At 50.9% G+C, this 22,401-nt stretch overlaps 1 pseudogene across 1 annotated transcript in view; it reads right to left on the reverse strand.

The window, feature by feature from the left end:
• Positions 1–13,861, reverse strand: part of LOC309889520 (non-lysosomal glucosylceramidase-like) — a 30,082-nt pseudogene extending 16,221 nt beyond the window's left edge. Inside the window, exons 1-15 of the transcript in view lie at positions 13,833–13,861; positions 12,893–12,984; positions 11,517–11,623; positions 11,155–11,373; positions 10,059–10,298; positions 9,635–9,737; positions 7,638–7,791; positions 7,424–7,549; positions 7,164–7,347; positions 6,861–6,962; positions 6,153–6,260; positions 5,868–6,019; positions 5,642–5,748; positions 3,885–4,017; positions 1,238–1,316 (exon numbers count right to left, since the gene is read on the reverse strand). The product of the transcript in view is annotated as a non-lysosomal glucosylceramidase-like (transcript). The remainder of the gene's footprint in view (positions 1–1,237; positions 1,317–3,884; positions 4,018–5,641; positions 5,749–5,867; positions 6,020–6,152; positions 6,261–6,860; positions 6,963–7,163; positions 7,348–7,423; positions 7,550–7,637; positions 7,792–9,634; positions 9,738–10,058; positions 10,299–11,154; positions 11,374–11,516; positions 11,624–12,892; positions 12,985–13,832) is intronic.
• Between the last annotated feature and the right edge of the window lie 8,540 nt (positions 13,862–22,401).

Consider the following 22,401-nt stretch of genomic DNA (forward strand, 5'->3'; position numbering starts at 1 on the left):
GAGGAATGTTTTAACAATTCGTGTCCATAAAGAACAATTCTGTTTGAATCCTGTCTGCCTCTGGGCCCTGCACTGGCAATTTAATTCTTGAACCACAGATGCAGTGTGTCCCAGTCTCCCCCTCATTCTAGTCAATTTATCAAGTCTTCAGAAAATACTCCTTAAATTTATGAACCTGTTTGCTTTTGTTATTCCGGACTTCTATTTCTAACAGTTACAGCCTTTTTTTTTTTTTTCCTGTCTTCTTTGAGATTAACTTAACACTGCTAAAGATGTGACCATCCCTGTGAATGGCTGGGGAAGAATGTTTTAATTTCTCATGAAGCGTCAATAAGAAAGCTGTTTGTGTTTGATGTCTGGGAGTTTCAGAACAACTGATAACAACTAGTGACTGTTATGGGATACTATGCAGATCTTTGGTATCTGGCCAGGGGGCCAAGAGATTAAGAGGAAGGAAAAAGAAGCTGAAGGACGGCTGGGAGACAAGACCTGCAGAAAATGTTCTATAAACTTGGTATGGTGCCAAGTGAGTACAAAGGGGAGAGGAAGACTACGAGCCTTCAGCATGAAAGACCCCTAGAGGGCCACCAGAGACTGATATGCATGCTCCAGTAGGAGGGTTCAGATTCCGGAACTAATTATAATAACTCTGGTTTTTTTAGAAGTAGTAATGAATATGTATTAGTCTAGGAGCATAAAAAATCAGCATCTTGATGTAACTGGTGTGTGTCCTGGTGGAGCGGACACTCCCGGTGCACCCAGCGCTGTTTGCTTACCTCTATTCCTTTATATTCTTTCAATAAATCCTATTTTTTTATTTAATCCTAATTTGAATCCTGAGCCATTTATAACAAAGGTATGGAATTAAGTTGGCCAATGACTGAGCCTTTGGTGAAAGTAAAGGCTGGAGAAAGATAAAAAGAAGTGTTAAAAGAGTTACTGAAGGTGTTAAAGGTGTGGTATGTAGTGTTTGACAGAGCTGTTTGAAGTTGAATGAGCAGAGAAAGAGGATGTAGGCATTATCTAAGTAACAGTCTAGAAGTTTTGGTATATTTGCTGTGGTGTTTGGTCAGTTTCCCAAGTATCAGGAAGGAGGGGGGGGGTGGACGGGGGGGACAGCCTGCTCCAGCAGGGGCCGCTCTGGATGGAGCGCCTCATCCCCCTCCTCCTTCCTCTACACCTCACTAGACTGCTCGCTGGAGGTGCCAGGCACCCCGTCAGGCCTCATACCATTCACTGGTGCCACTGGCAAAACCCATGACATTCTTCTCGAAGATGGTCTGCAGGGCACTGACAACATGGCTCTTGGGGAAGATCTGCACAGAGAGAGACAGTGGCTTGGTGACCAGGGTCCCATTTCTTAAGGAGAAACTGCATGAACAAGCACCTCCTGAGAACACTGGGGAAGAAAAAGGCTTTTTGCTAAAGACAGAAAAGCAGCTGCTCAAAGAAGATGCAGAACTTCATGCCCACTTCCTGGCGAAAGCGGGTGACACCTCCAGTGTGCATGGCTCCACAAACCCCTCCAGCCATTGGCCAAAGCCCTGGCTCCTCTCAGGGTTTGCTCTGGGGGACAGGCCAGCCACACTTGGTCTTGCCATGTTTGAATTCCTGGTTATGGACATGGGAAGTTACTTTGGCAGACTGTGTATGTGTGTGGTGATTAAGGAGGTATTGGGGAGGCATTGGGGAGGCAAGGACAATCCCCAGACATGGACTGTATATCTCGAAACAAGACACTGAAACTCATGATAAGGAAGCGGCAGACGGACAGAGAAACAAACGTAAGGACTATAAATCTCAAAACTGGACATTGGAATTCATTATAAAGATACAACAAACGGAAGAATTGGCAACAACCAGCTCTCGCAATTAAGAAACATGCCAATTCAGCAGATTCTTGACCAAAGGTGAAAAGTACACTGTGAGGAAGACTCGGGGTCTTCCTCCCAGAGACCCCTGCCCACGTCCCAAAGACCCCTGCCCACAATTCTTGGAAGGCTCTACGCAGGCGCAAGGTGCCAAAAGGCTAATTAGCATGAGAAGCGAGGGAAGGCGGGGATAGGTAATGCATATGTATAGGTGCTTGTAGAATATTGATAGATTGATTGTATAAATTCAAGACTGCTTTTTGCTTTGGGTATGCACGATAGGTGGAGAGATCCCCCGTGCATCCAGCGCTGCAATAAAGAATATACCACTTAAAGGAATTTCGGCTTCGATCTTTGAATCAGTGGGAGGAAATCAGTTTTGACTGATTTCAGGACTTCAATCCCTTCAGTTGTGCTATTAGGCAGTGATGCAGTGACTGTGGCCCCAGCCAAAGGTTGAGGCAAGAAGGGACAGCATGGTGATGAAATTGGACCATGACACACAGAACATCCCATGGTTTGCTGGGTCTGACACGAGAGACTTGAAACTTTTACCCCAGTAAAACTTTCAGACCTGTAAAAGGTCAGCAGCTCTCAGAGAACAAATAGCTGCTTCAGGAGAATACAGGAGAAAGTGGCAGAACCTGCCCCACACCCTACTGATGAGGGAAAAACAAGTTATTAAACAAACTAAAGCCAAAAGCTCAGGACAGTTAGGAGAGCAAACTGGCACCATGCTGAGTAAGCTCTTGCAAAACCAAACCAAAACAGAACAATCCGAGCATGAAGAGGCCTACTGCCCAAACAACAGGGAAAACTGCATTAAGATAAAAAGCCTCTGTGTATAGCTGAAAGTAAATAACGCTTTTCCACGGTTTATTGGTGATAAAAACTAAGAAGCGTTGGCGCAGTAGCAGTCACTGCCTTGGAGCTGCAAGCAAAACTTGTACTGCAGCACTGCGGCAGCAGGGACCCAGCCAGCCTCTATCCTCCATCAACACAGTCCCTGGAAATCCCCAGCAAGAAGCCTTTGCCACTGAGCCAGAAGCGATGCTGGAGTTGGTGTGGAGCGAGCACAATGCCCACGCGTACCTGGCCCTAGCACGGGATGCATAGAATTTCCACACACACTTGCTGTGAAGGCAAAGGAAGAGGCAAGCACGGTGCCTGCCAGGGGCAGGCTAAGCAGGCTAACCCGGTGACTTCTGCAGATTCATCCAGGGAAAGGGAGCAGATACCTTTTATCTGTGCTAAAGCCAAGCATCTGATACAGTCATGTTTCCAGTGTGGCTCTGGATCTGGAGATAAGTATAAGCATCGTTTGGGAAGCAGTCTTCAACAGAATGTTTTGGGGCAGAGTTCTTTCAGGACTGAGGTCACTGATTTTTCTTACTTTGCATTTCATTACTGACCTGTACACGCAGCAGGAATGTGTTACAAGCAGGAGTTCTATTAGCAGGACAAGGGATCAAAACATGCACAAAAACCTGGATGATCGTAGTAAACAGAAGTTCGCCAGTGCAGCCTTCAGAAAGCTCAGCAAGTTCTGCTGCCCCACTGTGTTCCAGGCATTACGTTACCATCGCTGCTCTTACTGCCCCATTGCACGTGAGCAGTCTTCATACAATTCTTCTCTTGCAACCAAACAGCTGTGGGCTTTCAGGCCCCAAATCAACCTTCATCTCCTCTGACACTCATTTAGGACTTCAAACCGGGCAGCACATAGCATGTGGAAATGCATGTTTTCTCTGTTTTTAAGCAAATACTGTTTTGCTGAGAACAGAACCAAGCGGGACCTTCCTAGCAGTGTGCCAGACTTGACAGAGGTTGCACACTCCTGTTGCACAGCCTGTTCCTAAGCGCTGATTAGTGCACTGATATGCCTCAGCTCCCACCCCAGTGTTGCCCAGTGCACACCAGTGCGCAGGAGGTGCTGGAGCCCCCCCAACCCACAGCAGGCGCTCAACCCTGCTGTTCCCTCACAGGTGAAGCCTCCTCTGTCCCCCCTCTCACCTCCAGCTTCCCCTGGTCCAGGCCACAAGCCCCTAGGAACCACAGTCCCGCACACTGGTCTGACATGATACTGCTGGAGGTGTTGCTCCCACTGCTGTCATAGTTGTAGTATTTCCCTAGAAAACACAGGAAACTGGGTAAATTGGTAGCTGCACCCCAGCTGGCGCATGTGCTGTCCCAGCACTCCTCCCATAATGATTTCCCATTGGCAAGCACACACCGTTCCACATATTATATATGAGGTAGTAATTTGTGTCTAGAAGATGGTTGATATTAATAAAGAAGGGTGAGATTTGGGAATGTGGCCATGCAGGTTGGAAAGCCCCATGGTTGAGATAACATTAGACTCTTAACGACGAGGCCATCAGGAATATAAAAGAGTTTAGAGGGAACAAAGAAGGGTGATTCAGGAGACTCCATGCAGTCTCAGGTTTCTTGTTCTCCAGATGGTTCTCTTGTTCTCCAGCCCTTAAGGCATGGATGTTTCTGGGTGTTTGCTGTTGTTGTTACATTCAAAGTTGTTTGACCAATGAAAAGTTGTTTTGAAAAGAACTGCTGTGGAGAGAAGGGTATAAGAGGGGAGCCTGCCCTCAAGAAAGAAGAAGAAAAAGAAAAAAAAAGAAAAAAAGGCAACACGATTAAGTTACATCAATAAAGAAGCAGGAAAAAGAAATGAAGAGGAACAGGCTGGCAGAATGGAGACCAGGACGGGAACAGGCACTTTGATTGCCTCATGAAGATAGGTTTGGCCAGACGCAGCAAACTGCTCAGAGAAGCTCGTACAGAAAGTCACTGGAAATAGGCGCACTGGAGCTGGAGAGAAGCTCGAGCTGAGAGAAGCGGACCCATGCACACAACTGCCTCTCGCTGGTAAGCAGTTGTGCATTATGGGGAATCATACATCCTTAGGAACAAAGACTGTCCTGGTAACCTTACAGCTTATTCTCCTTATTAACAATCGGACAGTTTATGATCCTGAAATATGGGACCAAACTGAGGTCAAGGTGTGGGACTCTGCAACTAAAAATGGCAAGGTTGCAGTGGGATTGCTCGGCACCTGGCGAGCAATCTCTGAGGCCTTAAAGAGCCCTGTGGGACCACAGTCAGAAACGTGTGGCTTGCCAGACAGTGAGGGAGCTGCGGGCTCCTTTACTGATCCGACTGCTACTGCCATCGAAGGCTTTTGCTGTTCCGCCCCCTGCTGACCTGGACGTGCCTTTTGACCCAGGCCTATTGGCCTTGAAAAGGAGATGGATATGCTTTTCTTCGATCTGGGAAGAACGGGATACATAAGGCCTGAAGACTGAGTTGCTTGACAACTTAAAGCGAGACATATTGTTCAAAAGGAATGGAATATGGAGACTGTTAAGTCATGGAACTCAAAGGATTGTTTGTGATCTTTCCTGATTGTACGTATGTATAGGCATACTCGGGTTTAGTATGTAAAGCAATGTTCTGTATATTTTTAATGTTTGATTTTTGTGTGTGCATGTTGGTGGAGCGTAGACTCCCCACACACCCAGCTCTGTTTACTTGCCTTTTATACCTTTTATAGCTTTTATACCTTTTAGAAATATTTGTTTTATAAATATTACTAAATTCAGATTGAGTTGAGACCTCATTTATAACAGTGCTGCTGGAGCAAAAAGGACAGAACTCCCATGATAGTTGGGGAGTGTGTCCTCAGCTCTGAGCTACCTCCCATGTTCCCCAGATGCTGCTCCCCATCACCCAGCCCACCTGCCTCTCTTGCTCACCTGGCTCCATTCACTGCTCACGCATCGTACATCCAGTCAGCAAAGCCCCCATTCTCAATCAGCCTGTCGTTATCTGTGTCAAACTTCAGCTCCGAATCCATCAAAGCCTGCAGGAGGCAGGGGATGGTCATGCAGCCCCAGCATCCCTCTCAGGATGTCTCCCATGGAAAGCCAGGGGGAGGCCGTGTCACCCCTACCATGCGAGGGGCAGGGTCTCCCCCGGTACCTGGCAGACCAGCCACATATCCTGCAGGTATATCGCGTTGTGCGTCAGGTAGTAGTCACGATATACCTGCAGGACAAACTTCAGGTTCATGTCCTTCCAGTTGGCCATGTCATTAATCAGGTATATGTTGTCACGCCGCCAGGGCTCGTCATCTGCGCAAGGACAGAGTGGATGCAGCAGGGCAGTGAGCAACAGACATCCCCAATCAGAGCCAGGAGCAAGGTTCCAAAAGTGCCACGATCAAGCAGCACTGAAGCAACATATTGCACCCACTGCAGCCCTCACCTGGGTCCCCGATGTCGTGGGACACCACATTTTTCAGCTTTACCTGGGCCGTCTGGCCACTCATCAGGTACTGCTGTGGCTCCATGTCCTCGTTTATCACCATGACAGCTGGAAAGGGCGCGAGGTGTTAGCAAGGTAGCGGACACTACAGCAAGCCCAAAGCGTGGGCACAAGTAGGGCCACCAGCACCCTGCTGTGTCCGCAGCACGCCAGGCTCACCCCAGCCTGCTGTGGAGATCAAAAGGAGAGGCCAGGCTGCTTCCAGTCTTCACACATCAAGGGAATGTGACTTTGTCCCCACCCCATGCTACAAGGCCAAGCTTGAGGACCCCATGCAGCCATAAGCGAGGTGGTGGCATCAACCAGGGCAGGGAGGTAAGCCCATGGAGTTCAGCCCCCAGCACAGGGCTCTGCTCCCTGCTGACAGAGCATCCTCCAAGGCCACCCAGAGCATCAGGGTCTGCAAACAGCCCCACACTTCTCAAAGGGCATGAGACCTGTTGGGATTAGGGATTGCCCCAGTGCAGCAAGAACATGGCCCAGAGCTGGGCAGAGATGCCAAGGGGCACCAACAGGGCATGGCATGGGGGCTTTCTAAATCCCAGGGCTCAGCAGAGGAGCTGAAGGGGGATTCTGGCTCTGCAGCACCAATGCCTACAGCAGAAGCCATCACAAGCCTGCTCCTGTAGCACCAGCCGGGCAACTAACTGATGTCATACTGCAGGCTGATCTGTAGCTTGGGCCACAGCACGAGGACGAAGGAGGCATAGAAGTGGACGTTGTAGGTGTTGTACGTGTGGTATTCCTGCCCTAAAAGCACCCAAGAGGTGGTGAGGGAGGGGAGACCTTCCATGGGGACATCAGAAAAGGCAGGTCCATCTGTCCCCCCCGTGCCACACAAGGCTTCATCCCACAGGGGTGTGGAAAGTGTCCCCGCAGCTGTTAAAACCACCTGGGGTCAGCGATAGGGAGGGTGCAGTTGGGACCATCCATCGTGTCCCTATGAGTTACCTTCTAAATAAGCAAACCTTCCATACTCCCACAGGACAGGGAGGAAGTGGGACAGGCTGCCCGCCCTGGTCCCTGTAGGTCCTGGGGGAGGCAGTTGGGAGGCAGCTCCAGCCAGATGGTGCCCCCATCCATCACAAAGTACAGCACACTGAATAACGCTGACTTGTACCAGAAGGGTAGCTGGCTGCGTGGGAAGAAGGGAAGCTCAGTCACTGTAACCCTGCTGTCCCCTGCTTGGTCACCGGACCCATCCATCCCACCTATTCTCCAGGACTGGCTTCTGCCACATGTTGATCTTCCTCTCCTACTCCTTGTAGTGCGTCAGGGCGTAGCAGGACAAGGCAGGAGCAGCACCTCTGTTGCTGCTGAAGAAGTGTGCGTACCACCTGCTGAGTGGAGTTTGGGGTGGGGGTTCAGCTCAGGGGGCACCCCAGGGAGCCCAGCCACCCCAACAACTGTCCTCAAGTCACCTACCTGAGGTGCAGTTTCTCCTTTGAGCCAAAGTGAATGCAGGGCATGTCCCACACCAGGGCCAGCTCCAGCATCCGGTGGCCCCGGGTGGGCGCTGTGCAGCTGGCGCACACAGCAGTTGCAGTCACCTCCCCCTTTGCTGTCACCCTGCTTCTATCTGTCAGGAAAATTAGGGAAAAAGTGTCCACAAGTGACCAGGGAAGCCTACAGAGACTGGGGGATTGGTACTCCAGGGGAACAAGGCTTTTGGGGCATGCCCCATCACCCTGCAACCCAGAGGGTACACCCACTGTGTTTTGGAGATGGCATTAGTGCACGTGAGTAACTGCTTTTTGCAACCAGGACAAAAATACCTGCTGTGGGCAGAGGGTTTAAAAAAAAAAAAAAAAGTCACGGAAGCAGAGGAACAAATGAGGCAGGAAAACCAGCAGGCACATGTGGAATGGCTGGCACACCCTGTCACCAGGGACCATGCAGCTGTCAGACCAGGCGCCAGCACTCTGTGGTGACAACTATCACCTCCAGCTTTCTGAAGGGTTCTTGAACTGTGCCCTTATTTAAGAAGCACCCTCAGGTGAGCAGGTAATTATATGCTGATCCTGACGTGTGTAGTAGGTAAACTCATTAAGGCAACAATTTTCACAGAAGCACAGATCCTGCCTATGATAATGTCTAGCATGCATGAAGGAAGACCGCATCCCGGTAGCTCTGAGTGCATCTGCAGACAGCAGATAGGAGACTTAGCTTTCCAGAAATATTTATGCAAACAATGACACAATTCAAGCTTCATGAAATTTTGCAGAGGCCCAGTGCCAGCATTGCAAATCAATCAGTGTTATTCTCGTTTGAAGGCTGGCTGGTGTTGGGCGCACGCTCAGCTTTCGTGGTGGCAGCAAGTTACTAGCATGGGCTGCAAGGTGCTGCCCTGCTTGAAATTGGCCTGCTGCGGGAGCGAGCAGGCAGCTGAGGATGACGCAGAAGTGACAAGGAAATACCAGAGGCCTTCAGGAAACTCCCATAGCAACAAGAGGGCAGCAAATTATGTCAGCTCCAAGACTCAGGAGCTGCTAAGCGATCCCTAAACAAACTGGAACTGGCTCAGCTGGCAATGTGAACTCAAGGAAGGCAATTAGGCATCACTCTGGCCATTCAACAAACCTCAGCCCAGCATGCAGCACTGGGCAGATGGACAGGACATTGGGACATGCAATTAATGTAGTCGAGAACAGCCCTGAAATGGTGCTAACAGTTCACAGGGAACTACAAGGTCAGCACGACAGACACCAGGGAATTTGGATACATACTGAACCCTACTTCAAGTGCCTCTGGAGTTGGGAATAAATCTCAGCATCATGGAGTGTTGCAGGAAGAATGGCCGAAGACATGACACACACCAATATGGTCAGATCATGCTCTCCCTTTATTACCCGAATAGCCTGACTTTTATAGCAAATTTAACAGGGGCAGATAGTGTCTCACACAAGATTATTGGTCAAAAGCACTCAGACAAACAACTGTAAGAAAACAACCCCCTTGTGATTAACAGTCACATAGATCTTGTCCTTGAAGCCAGCTGCTGGCAGCAATATTTTTTAATTCCTCAATTGGGCGATATGGGAACATTGTCATGGGAACTTCTTGTAGTCGTCCTGGTAGCTTGGTTTTCTCAGCTGAAGCAAGTCATGGCCTCCTTGCTGTTTCAAAAATCCTTCAACAGTGGAGAGCAAGGATGGAGCTGCAGCTGCAGTAACCCCATGGAGCAGCTGGCAGTCCTGCACAGCCTCAAAGGCACCTCCATGCTCTTCCCTGCACCCTACAAGGGACAGGAAGGACCTTTCCATGGGGACTGATTCTTCGTCCACTCCTGGGGGAGCTTCCTGCAGACACCATGCATCCCATGGGCATGCCAGTGCCCTGGGAGAAGGGAAACTCACACTTGGTACGGCTGACACCCTGTGCACACACACACCCCCCTCAGACCTCCACAACACAGCACTCACTGGTGGGGGACTCCAGCTTACCATCCTGCAGGAGGTCTCGCCACACATCCTGGCCTGACCCCGTGGGACTGAACACAATGAGATGAGTGAGAACCGTGCCAGCCTGAGAGGAGAGCATCAGGAAACTGCTCCCACCTCAAAGGAGCAGGTGATGCGATTGGATCCCCCAGAATGTGTCTGGAGCTGATGCTTTTGGTGGGGGGACAATGACCCACCAACAATCCTACAACCCTAAACTTGCTTCCCACATGCTGCCCATCGATGCCACCTCCAAGACTACTTGACTAACAATTGGCAAGCTTCACCCACAGCTCCTCTTACTAGAAACCCCACACAGCACCCAGCTCTGGGGCTGTCCCCAGCCCAGGGCCACTATGAGCATCCCTGCCAGTGGCACAGTCCTGGACCCGCTGCTGGCCCTCACCTTCTCCCAGGAAGCCACAGCAAGCGTGAAGGGGTTCATGGGGGTGCAGTGGTGCAGCAGGACACCAGCCACCCACTTGCCACCCTCCTGCAGGGCAAAGGGCTCATTCCAGTGCTCCCCGCTCTTGTCCTCCTTCGCACCCATGGCATTTTGCAGGCTGAACACAATGGAGATGTCCACGGGCTCCTCATTGCTGTTCTCCACTTCCCAGATGAACATTCCTACTGGCAGGCTGGAGTCCTGGGGGGACACAATGCCATGTGCAGGGCTCATAGTGTTCAGGGCTGCCGAGTGGGGGGATTCAGGGAGCATTTGGTACTCAATTCCAGACACCAGGCAGCACACAGGCAGGGGGAGCAGTGCTGCAGGCTCAGACAGGTGTCTCAGTGTGGGCTGGTGACTGCTGCCAGCCTCCTATACCTCGCCAGGGTAAGAACAAGGTCAGGGCTGTCAGCAGCCTCCCACCCTCACCTGGGGCTGGGGATGAGTACTGGAGACAGGAAAAACATTGGGAAAGCCCAACTGGGAAACCCCAGCTAATAAGTAGCCCTTCCCTTGGGGATGTCAGGCAGAAGGCAGCTGTCATGCTCAGGAGTGGCTGAGCGAGCACTCAGCCCAGCTGATCCGCATGTGTGGGCTGGGGGGTTCCTAAAGCCTTGTTGCTAATCTTGTGGGCAGCAGGGCCTGCCTCTCTGGGTGGGCAGGAGCCAGGACTGTCACCCAGCAAAAGCAAGGGCAGGGAACGAGCAGGACACAATGTCAAAACACAGGCGAGAAGGGAAAGGAGCAGCTGCTGGAGCAGAACACAGGCTGGAAGGGACCACCCCTGGCAGCACCAGTCTGGCTGTAACAAATCCTGCTAGCAGCTAGCACCAGGGATGGGATCTTAGGACAGAAAAGTCCAGGCTGGGAAAAAAAATAACAAGGAGGAAAGCCTGGCTGACTTCAACTAGTGCCTTGGCAGCATCTCTGTGGCTCTCCAGAAGCACTGTGACCATCACTGTGAAGACACCGCCTTGCCCCCCTGCTCCTCCCAGGGCAAGGACAAGTCTACCACAGCATCCCAGGGCACAGCGATGCTCAGGGCTTGGCTTACCTTGTAGTCATAGGGGATGACCAGAAAGACCTGGTGACATGTGAGCACCACGTTTTGCCCCAGCAGCTTGTAGACCATCCAGGTGCGGGGGTACAGTCCATGGTAGAAGGCATAGTGGCTGCAGTAGCCCCAGTTCCAGCCCTGCAGTGTGCTGGGTCTCTCCACGGACAGGACCTGCTGGTAAACTGTCTGCCCCTTGCAATGCAGGCACAGTGTGAACTGGGGAGGAAAGGAGCACAGGGGGATGAGATGAGCCCAGCTGTGAAAGTCTCAGCAACACAGGCTATGTGCAGCATGCAGCCCCACACTGGCTCTGCTCCCCGAGATCGGCATTTTGGGGAGCAGGTGCCACAGAGCCCTACCTGGTCAGCGATAATCGTCCCATAGTGGTATTTCTTGGGGTTCAGCTGCCAGTGGCAGAACTTGCCACGCGTGATGGTGCCTCCTCCAATCCCGCCCAGCGGGCAGCCTGACAGACACAGGGATCAGTACTCCCCTCTTCCCGGCCGCCTCACCACCCCCTCATGCCTCGGCTGCCCCATGCATCTCCCTTCCCACCCAGCAGCACCCACCTCATTCCCCACACAGGTGCCTGCTCCCCAAATTGACCCTGACAAGCCCCTGCTGCTCCCCTGTGGTACAATTGCCTAAAGTAACTAGGAAAATAAAACTAACATTCACATTTTAAAGAAAATGTACAGCATTGAAGAGGCTTTCAGGGTAGGGCGTAGCTGCATTACCTGAGCATTCCCTAGGCTTCCAACCTTAGATGCTATCGCGCTGGGGGAACCTGCTGTGCTAGCTCTAAGGAACAGTATGGAGCGTAGAGTGGAGTGGAGACACCACGGCTAGGCTCTGTGACCAGGTGGGGACTCAATTGTTCTTGTGCACACCGAGACCGATAAGCCACACTTTTTGCTACCTTGAGCCAAGGACCTGTCATGTTTTGACAAATTCTGTACCCTAGTGTACTTTTGCTCATTATAATATCATTATAATACCAAAACACACCTCCATCTCAAAAGCTACCCGCCTCCAAGGTGCGACCACCCCTCACTGAACATGCACTCTGAATTTCTCGGAGACTATTACCTTAAACGGAGACAGGAGAATTTTTCACCAATCACACCTAAGATATGCTTGACCAGAGTCACTCAAGGTCCACCTAAAAAATATAAAATAATATAAATTGGCCTAAGAGAGAGGGGATGTTGGGGAAGATACCATCGTTAGGGAAACTTAGAAATCTCTATAGAGTCTTTGTGCCTTTTAACGCGTTAATTTCCAGGCTGTGCACCTGTGTCACCTGTGTATTTCATGCATGCTAGCTTGCTTTTGCAGACAGTAACTATTGCTGGCAATCCAAAGAACCTGTGTACTTGTTGCTGTAATAAATTGCACTTGATTGCATTGTTCCTAGTCGTGATAGTTCTCATTAAACACGACTAGAGTAAGGGTGGTTATATGTTATTGGTGAATCCGTGACCGTGGTAGTTCAGTGCTCTGAATCCGACCAGACCCCTAACGGTTAATACGTTATTGGTGAATCTGTGATTGTGATAGTTCAGTACCCTGAATCTGACTGGACCCATAACAGTTAATCAGCTACACCCCTTAACGCGACACCCCCTCCCATTTTGCCTGCAGGCTTGGGGAGGTGCCCCCAGGGTCTCCCCCACCAACGGGGCGGATGCTGCCATTGCCTCCCACACCACCCCGTGCCTGAACCGGAGCTCACCATAGATCTGCTGTAGAGGGACCGCACACAAGAAGTCAGTGAAGGCAGATTTCTCCTCTACGCAGGTTTTCTTGTACCACCATCTGAAATACCTGGAAGGAAACCAGAAGCAGTGAAAGTGGGTAGGTGGCAGCGATGCATGGCAGAGCCAGGCAGCACCCATCAGATATCTCTTTGACAAGGATCCAGCCCTGTATGACCAGGCTGTGTTCCTCAGCAGTGGATTACTACTGCTGAGCCACCCTGAGCCCAATGTGCCAGGCCCTGAATGAGCAGACAGAACAGACACACAGCCACTGTCGTGCAGCACCATGCAGAACAGGGGCAGCAACAGGGAAAGACTTTTCCAGCAAATTTAGGGGCAATGTCAACCTGCTCCTTGGTTTGACTGTTTAAGGCCAGCTTTGCTGGTGGAGGTCAGAGGCACCAGAACTGTCTTGTCCCGTCCCACTGCTGCTATCTATGGCTGCATCTGCTGCTATTTTCTTGGCAGCAGCAGCCCCGGTTCAGCAGTGCGATCCCCCAAGGAAACGTGTCTTCACCCAGCGCCCACCCAGCTGCTCCTCAGTGGGTTTCTGGTTTGGGGAGAGAAGGAGCCCACCCAGAGCTGCTGCTGCCACAGCCCAGAGGCACCCAGCCCTTTAGGAGTGGGGTAGTGGGGGAACTCATGGTGTCGTCCCCCTCCCCCAAGCAGCTGTCCCAGCAGCATGTAGTGGAGAGGACTGGAATTTTACAAGCAGGAGAAAGCAGTCCTGCTCTGCACCACAAGCCATGCCAGGTCTACAGGGCATTGCTTTTCATTCAGGCTATGGAATTAAAACCTGTCCAGGCACCCTGTCCTGGTGCTCTGTGTTTGAGCCACCAGTGCATCCTGGTATGCATGGAGCTACAGAGCCCTGCAGGGCTGCACAGGAGCTACCCTGTGAGCACCAAGTCCCACCTCAAGGCTGGCAGCACCCTGCTTTGCATCCTCTGAAGGTCCAGGATGTCCCCTTACGAGAACCTGCTGGGACCCCATGGATGATGCAGGAGCTTTCCAGATGCTCCAAGCCATGGCAACCTTCAAGAGCACCCTGCAGCATGTCCCCCCTGGGCAAGAGGAAGAGATCTCTATTAATTTGACGCCTACACTGGGTGAGGCCACCCATATTGTGCGGCAACACCCGGAATTTAATCAGCTCTGTGGTTGAACACACCCCAAGCCTGCAGTATGTCCCCTTCCTGCTGGTCAGCAGCACAAGGAGACCAGTGCTGGTGAAAGTAGCTTCAGCCATGTCCTCAGGGCCAATGGCTTGACGTGGAACTTTGTGCTGTTGAATGAGACCTTTGAACCCTGTTCTGGTTTCAGCTAGGACAGAGTTAATTTCCCTCCTAGTAGCTGGTAGGGTGCTATGTTTTGGATTAGGATGAGAAGAGTGCTGATAACATGCTGATGTTTTAATTGTTGCAGAGCAGTGCTTACACCAAGCCAAGGACTATTCAGCTTCTCACTCTGTCCTGCCAGCAGGCAGTCTGGGGGTGTAGCAGGAGCTGGGAGAGGACAGACCCAGGACAGCTGACCCAAAATGGCCAAAGGGGTATTCCATACCATCTGATGTCATGCTAAACGATATATAGGGGTGGTTAGCCAGGATGGGGGGGGGGGCTGGCTGCTCAGGAATAAGCTGGGCATCGGTCAGCGGGTGGTGAGCAATTGCATTGTGCATCACTTGTTTCGTACACATTATTATTAGTAGTACTATTATCATTATTTTTATTATTATTATTGTTATTATTCTTATTATTATCTTCCTGTCTTAATAAACTGTCTCTATCTTAACCCACAGGCTTCATTTTCCCGTTTCTCTCCCCCATCCCAGAGAGGGAGGGGGAGCGAACAGCTGTGTGGTGCTTAGCTGCCGGCCAGGTTAAACCACATGTGCTGGGTCTGTCTGAGCTGGAGTCACCTTTTCCCTGCAGCAGCCCACACAGTGCTGTGCTCTGTACTCGTAGCTGGAACGGCACTGATATCACTCCAGTGTTGTGTCTATTGCTGCGTAGTGCTGGCACAGCATCAGGACTCCCTCCAAGCCCCCAAGAGCCAGCAGACTGGGGGTGGGCAAGTGATGGGGAGGGGACATCGCCAGGGCAGCTGACCTAAACCAACCAAAGGGATATTCCCTATGAAAAGAGGGGCTCTCGTGGGGGAAGGGGCTGTTCTCCTGAACAACCATTATGTGTTTTGAGGCCCTGCTTCCCAGGACGTGGCCAAACATCGCTTGTTGATGGGAAGTGGAGAATAACTTTTTTTCCCTTTATCTCTGTGCTTCCGCACGGTCTTGTGTTTTTTTTTTTGTTTGTTTTCTTTTCTTTTCTTTTTTCCCATTCCCTTTCCCTTTAATTAAATAATTCTCATCTCAAACCTCGAGCTCTTTGTGTCGTATTTTCTCCCCCTTCCTCTTTGAGGAGGGAGGAGTGAGAGAGCGGCTGTGGTGGAACTCAGCTGCCCACCTGAGTAAAGCCACCACAGTCCTTTTTGGCGCCCCACATGGGTCTCGAGGGTTGAGATAACAGTAGAATTGGTTAAAGTATTTACAACTAACATACTTGCTATTCAGAATGTTCGGTTTGCTGTTAATATTTTTCTGTGTGACTATGTTGTATGTAATCCGTCCTCTATTCTCTTTTTTTCTCTATATCCGATCAGTGAACGTTTTAAAATTTGTGTTTGGTTTCTTCATCACACGGTGCTGTAATATACTGGCCTTCAGTTTCGTCTGGTACTCAGGCCCTGCACTGTTATCATTCTGGTCTCCTGGAGATTATCTTTTTGGAAATATTAAGAATTACACCACCACCTTTTTCTCCCCTAGAAGTCAATTTGTGAATAATATTGGGAGTGGTGCCTTCTTCTTCTCTCCCTGTGGGCTAATTACAGCAGCCTTCGAGTACCCTTGGTTGGATGTTGTTATATATGGAGTTGTTATAAATGAAGTCTCAACTCAATCTGAACTTTGTAATATTTATACTTATAAAAGGTATAAAAGGCAAGTAAAGAGCGCTGGGCATGCAGGGAGTCTACGCTCCACCAACACGCACACACGAACATCAAACATTCTAAATATATAGAACATTGCTTTTACATACTAAACTCGAGTACGCCTATACATACGTACAATCAGGAAAGAACAATCCTTTAAGTTCCATGACTTACTAAACCTGAGTATGTGATTAAGGAGACGTTGAGGAGGCAAGGATAATAGACATTGGGGAGGCAAGGACAATCCCCAGATAAGGAAGCAGCAGATGGACAGAGAAACAAACGTAAGGACTATAAATCTCGAAACTGGACATTGGAATTCATGACAAAGATACAACAAACAGAAGAATTAGCAACAGCCAGCTCTTGCAATTAAGAAACGTGCCAACTCAGCAGAATCCTGACCAAAGGTGAAAAGTACACTGTGAGGAAGACTCGGGGTCTTCCTCCCAAAGACCCCTGCCCGCAATTCTTGGGAGGCTCTACGCAGGCGCAAGGTGCCAAAAAGCTAATTAGCATGAGAAGCGAGGGAAGGCGGGGATAGATAATGAATATGTATAGGCGCTTGTAGAATATTGATAGATTGATTGTATAAATTCAAGACTGCTTTCCGCTTTGGGTATGCACGATAGGTGGAGAGATCCCCCGTGCATCCAGCACTGCAATAAAAAATATACCACTTAAAGGAATTTCGGCTTCGATCTTTGAATCATATGCCTATACATATGTGCAGTCAGAAAAGGTAACAAACAACCCTTCAGGCCTTATGCCAGACAGTGAGGGAGCTGCGGGCTCCTTTACTGATCCGACTGCTACGCCATCGGCACCTCTGCTGCTACAGCCATCAAAGGCTTTTGCTGTTACACCCCCTGCTGACCTGGGCGTGCCTTTTGACCCAGGCCTATTGGCCTTGAAAAGGAGATGGATGTGGAGGAATGGTTAAGTGAAATAGGACATGTGGATGTTGGGCAGTTAGGAGGCAATGGGCTAGTGAAGTACCGTACTCAACTCACATGAGTCTGGGCACGTACGCAGCTGGCTGAGAGCCAATCGGGCTCAAGGACACGATGCCCTTGAGCGATTGGGAAAGTCCCTAAGGCGGGACGGTAGCTAAAAGAAGGAGGAACTAACTGAAAAGAGCGGGAAGTGTTAGCCAATCCTGAGCTTAGTTTTTGCAATATGTATGAGTTGATTATGTTCGAACTAGATAAAAGGCGACTGAGCTATCCATTAAAGTTGAAGTTCATTGTTCACTCATATTGAGCGTCTGTGTCTTCCTTCCGTCGACAACAGATGGATATGCTTTTCTTCGATCTGGGAAGAATGGGATACATAAGGCCCGAAGACCGAGTTGCTTGACAACTTAAAGCGAGACATATTGTTCAAAAGGAATGGAAAATGGAGACTTGTTTGTAGTCAAGAAAAGGAATGGAAAATGGAGACTGTTAAGTTATGGAACTTAAAGTATTGTTTGTTACCTTTTCTGATTGTACATATGTACAATACTTGGGTTTAGTATGTAAAAGCAATGTTCTGTATATTTAGAATGTTCGATGTTCGTGTGTGCGTGTTGGCGGAGCGTAGATTCCCCGCGCACCCAGTGCTGTTTACTTGCCTTTTATACCTTTTATAAATATTCTTTTATAAATATTACTAAAGTCAGATTGAGCTGAGACTTAATTTATAACAAGGGGAAGCTCAGCGCCAGGGAGAGCACCATGACCCTGCTGTGTTCCTGCATGGCTATGCAGGAGCGATGGAGCAGCCCCAGCACCTCTAGGCAGCCACAACATCAAGGCAGAGACACTGTTTTTTGGGGACGGGGTGGTTCGAAGGCTGAAGCTCTGCCAGGAGATGCAGCCCCCCCACCCCCACCCCACCCCACCCCCCCAGCACCTGCAGCCTGGCAGACGCCTGAGCTGTGGCCCCATCCCCAGACTGCTTACCCCTCAGGCTGGCTGCTCTACCGCGGCAAGTGCCTCTTCATCTTGTTGGAGATGTGGGATGACAGCAGAGCGGAGTGTGAGAAATACTTTCAGGTCCTGGTTACCAAATCCTGGAGTCGCTGGACCATGCGCTACAGAGTGGTAGCTGAGGGCTCCATTTGGAGGGGCCAGACCTGCTGAAGCATTGGATGGTGCAAGGGTCATCCCCGGAGCACGGCGTGGTGGCACAGGATGCTGGCACCCCTAGGTTGGAATGGGGCATCAGAGCTACTCAGCTTTGGTGGGGAGATGAAGATACAACAGCCTCTAAATGCCATGGAAAAGCTGCTGTCCCTTTTGCTCCTTCCCCAGAGCTTCCTGAAGAACGTGGACACTGTGTACTGGATCGGGCTGCAGAAGAGCAGCCTGGTACGGCTGTCTGGAGGAAGGGGAGTTAGGCAGCAATGGGATCACAGATGCCTCTGGTTCTGGGTGGATGGCTCACTTTATGAACAGTACCCATGGCATGGCTGGGCTAACACCTCCTGCCCAAATCCCTTTTCCTCCAGCGAGGCCTTAAGAAACATTTTAAATAGCACCAGTACCCAGTGCCTGGTGTGAGCACTGGGCAGTGGTGTGCTGAGATGCTCAGAGGCCATGCAGAAGGAAAGCCAAGCTTCAGAGGGCTCATGCAAGCAGGAGGCAGCAAGAGAGAACAAAGGGAACTACAGGTTTTATTTGGGATCTAGACAAAGTGTTTGAGCACCACCCCTATCTCCCACACACCTCCCTGGTCCTCCTGGAGGGGGGAAATCAGAGCTTCCCACCTGTGGGGGTATGGGGCTCCTCCCCACCACGTGCATCACCTCCCTGGCACGCCACCGCTTCCTCTTGAGGTGTCTGAAATTGATGGGGAGGAACGGCTCTGTCTGGCCAGGTGCCCAGCCCCTGCTTGCCGCATCCTCGGGGAGCAGGGGGCTCTCCCTGCCACCCCAAAATGTTGCTGGCTCTGGCTGTCGGCAGCTTCAGCAGAGACTGGATGGGGCAGTGACAGCCCCGACATGGTGTTTTTCCATACAGGCCATGGCACTAGAAGCTGAACAGGTCCTGTGCCATAATAAGCCGTGGGAACATCAAACCAGCGCCACATGAAGGTCTGGATGACCTGCACCTCCAGATCTGTGAGAAGGCGGCAGGGCTGAGCTCCCTTTTCAAATGACAGTGGCCACTGGCCCCAACAGCGTTGCACTGAGCTCAGCCTGAGTTTGCCCAGCTCTGGGGTGTGCAAGGAGGGGCAGCAAAGGTGGAAAAAATGTGGGAAACCCCATCCCTGGGAGCTGGCCTGGCCCCACTGAGCACGTATCCCTCTGCTTTCCCTCACAGAACCCGCAACCCCCTCTGCTTCAGCCCTGCTGTGCCCCACACTGGAGCCTGCCCCATGCACATCAGCACCCTACTGTGCTGCAGAGCCCTGCCACAACCCCAGCTGAAGCGTTCCAGCAGAGCAGCATGGCCTCACAGCTCACCCCATGCCCGCATGAGCAAGCCCCCACAGCCAATGCTGCCACCCTGCAGCAGCCCCAGCCTGGAGGCAGAAGCAGGGGATGGCATGACTCTAGCCTGCCTCTGCCAAGGTGCTCACTACACCGATGTTTAGGCTGGAGCCATCCTGGCAGCAGCTCAGTGCCAGGTTTCAGGCAGTCATAGAATCATAGAATCATAGAATATCCTGAGTTGGAAGGGACCCTTAAGGATCATCAAGTCCAACTCTTGACACCGCACAGGTCTACCCAAAAGTTCAGACCATGTGACTAAGTGCACAGTCCAATCTCTTCTTAAATTCAGACAGGCTCGGTGCAGTGACCACTTCCCTGGGGAGCCTGTTCCAGTGTGCAACCACCCTCTCTGTGAAGAACCCCCTCCTGATGTCAAGCCTAAATTTCCCCTGCCTCAGCTTAACCCCGTTCCCGCGGGTCCTGTCACTGGTGTTAATGGAGAAAAGGTCTCCTGCCTCTCAACACCCCCTTACGAGGAAGTTGTAGACTGTGATGAGGTCTCCCCTCAGCCTCCTCTTCTCCAGGCTGAACAGGCCCAGTGACCTCAGCCGTTCTTCGTACGTCTTCCCCTCCAGGCCTTTCACCATCTTCGTAGCCCTCCTCTGGACACTTTCCAACAGTTTCATGTCCTTTTTATACTGTGGTGCCCAGAACTGCACACAGTACTCGAGGTGAGGCCGCACCAGCGCAGAGTAGAGCGGGACAATCACCTCCCTTGACCTACTAGCGATGCCGTGCTTGATGCACCCCAGGACACGGTTGGCCCTCCTGGCTGCCAGGGCACACTGCTGGCTCATATTCAACTTGCTGTCTACCACGACCCCCAGATCCCTCTCTTCTAGGCTGCTCTCCAGCGTCTCATCGCCCAGTCTGTACGTGCAGCCAGGGTTTCCCCGTCCCAGGTGCAGGACCCAGCACTTGCTCTTATTGAACTTCATGCGGTTGGTGATTGCCCAGCTCTCCAACCTATCCAGATCCCTCTGCAAGGCCTTTCCACCCTCATTCGAGTCCACAACTCCTCCAAGTTTGGTGTCATCAGCAAACTTGCTCAAAATACCTTCTATTCCTACATCCAGATCGTTTATAAAAATATTGAAAAGTACTGGCCCTAAAATGGAGCCTTGAGGGACCCCACTGGTGACCGCCCGCCAGCCTGACGCAGCCCCATTTACCATAACCCTTTGGGCCCTGCCCATTAGCCAATTGCTCACCCATCGTATGATGTTTTTATTTAGCTGTATGGTGGACATTTTGTCCAGTAGGATCTTATGGGAAACCGTGTCAAAAGCCTTGCTGAAGTCCAAAAAAAATCACATCAGCTGGTTTCCCTTGGTCCACCATACGGGTGATCTTATCATAAAAGGAAATCAGGTTAGTTAGGCAGGACCTACCCTTCACAAACCCATGCTGGCTGGGACCAATGACTGCTTTGTCCCCCAGGTGCGCCTCAATAAGTTCGAGAACCAACTTCTCCATGATTTTACCAGGCACTGACGTGAGACTGACAGGCCTGTAATTGCTAGGGTCTTCTTTCTGACCCTTCTTGAAAATTGGCACAACATTTGCCAGCTTCCAGTCTACCGGGACCTCTCCAAATTCCCAGGATCGTTGAAAAATAATTGAGAGAGGTTCCGCGATGACGTCCGCCAGCTCTTTCAGCACCCAGGGATGAATCCCATCCGGACCCATGGACTTGTAGGGATCCAGGTGGAGTAGCAAATCCCGCACACGTTCAGGGTCGGTTGGGAGTTTGTCATCCCCACCGTCCCGGTCCTCCAGCTCAGGACACCCTGGGTCCCGAAGCCCATCATCAGCACTGAAGACAGAGGCAAAGAAGGCATTAAGCGTCTCTGCTTTGCCTATGTCATTGTCTGTGAGGAGACCTTCCCTATCAAGGAGCGGCCCTATGTATTCTTTAGTTCTCCTTTTTCCATTCACATATCTAAAAAAAACCTTTTTATTTTCTCTCACAGACACAGCCAGCTTCAACTCTAGGTGTGCTTTGGCCACAGGAACTTTCTCCCTACAAACACGAACAGCATCCCTGTATTCTTTCCATGACACCTGGCCCTCCTTCCAGTAGCGAAACACTCTCTGTTTCCGCCTAATCTCCATTAGAATGTTCCTGGTCGGCCACGCCGGCCTCCTGCCCCACCTGCCTGACTTGCGATATTTAGGAATTGCCTGATCTTGTGCTTCTAGGAGGCATCGCTTAAAGAATGACCAGCACTGGTGGACATCGAGGCCTTCAAGAGCAGTTTCCCAGGGGACCTTGCTGACTAGTTCCCTGAGCAGCCTGAAGTCCGCTTTCCCCATATCTAGGGATGAGGTTTTGGTGGCACTTTTCCTTCTGTCACTGTAAATTTTGAACTCAACCACTTCATGGTCGCTATGACCGAGGCAGCCACCAATCACCACATCTCCCACCAGACCCTCTCTGTTTTCTAGCAACAGATCTAGGAGGGCACCTTTCCTAGTTGGCTCCGTTAGCACCTGCACCAAGAAGTTATCATCTAGGTGCTTCATGAACCTCCTGGACTTGCTCGTGTCAGCCGTGTGGCACTCCCAGTTAACGTCTGGCAAGTTGAAGTCCCCCATAAGGACAAGGGGAGTTAATCTCGAGGCATCTCTTAGTTCTGTAAAGAATAATTTATCAGCGCTATCATCCTGGCCAGGCGGTCTGTAATAGACTCCCACAACGACATCCCCTTTATTCGTTCGTCCCTTGATCATTACTCAGAGGCTCTCAACTTTGCCATTGCCGACCTGAAGTTCCACACAGTCCAGCCCATGCTTCACATACATCGCCACCCCACCACCTCGCCTACCCTGCCTGTCCCTCCTGAAGAGCCTGTAACCATCTATCGCAACACCCCAGTCACAGGACTCATCCCACCAGGTTTTGCTTATGCCGATGATGTCGTAGTTGCGGGACTGGGCCAGGACTTCTAGCTCATCCATTTTATTCCTCATACTGCGTGCATTCGTGTAGAAGCACTTCAGGTGCGT

The sequence above is a fragment of the Aythya marila genome, assembly GCF_965140915.1.
Source record: "Aythya marila genome assembly, chromosome: W".
NCBI classification, from domain to species: Eukaryota; Metazoa; Chordata; class Aves; order Anseriformes; family Anatidae; genus Aythya; species Aythya marila.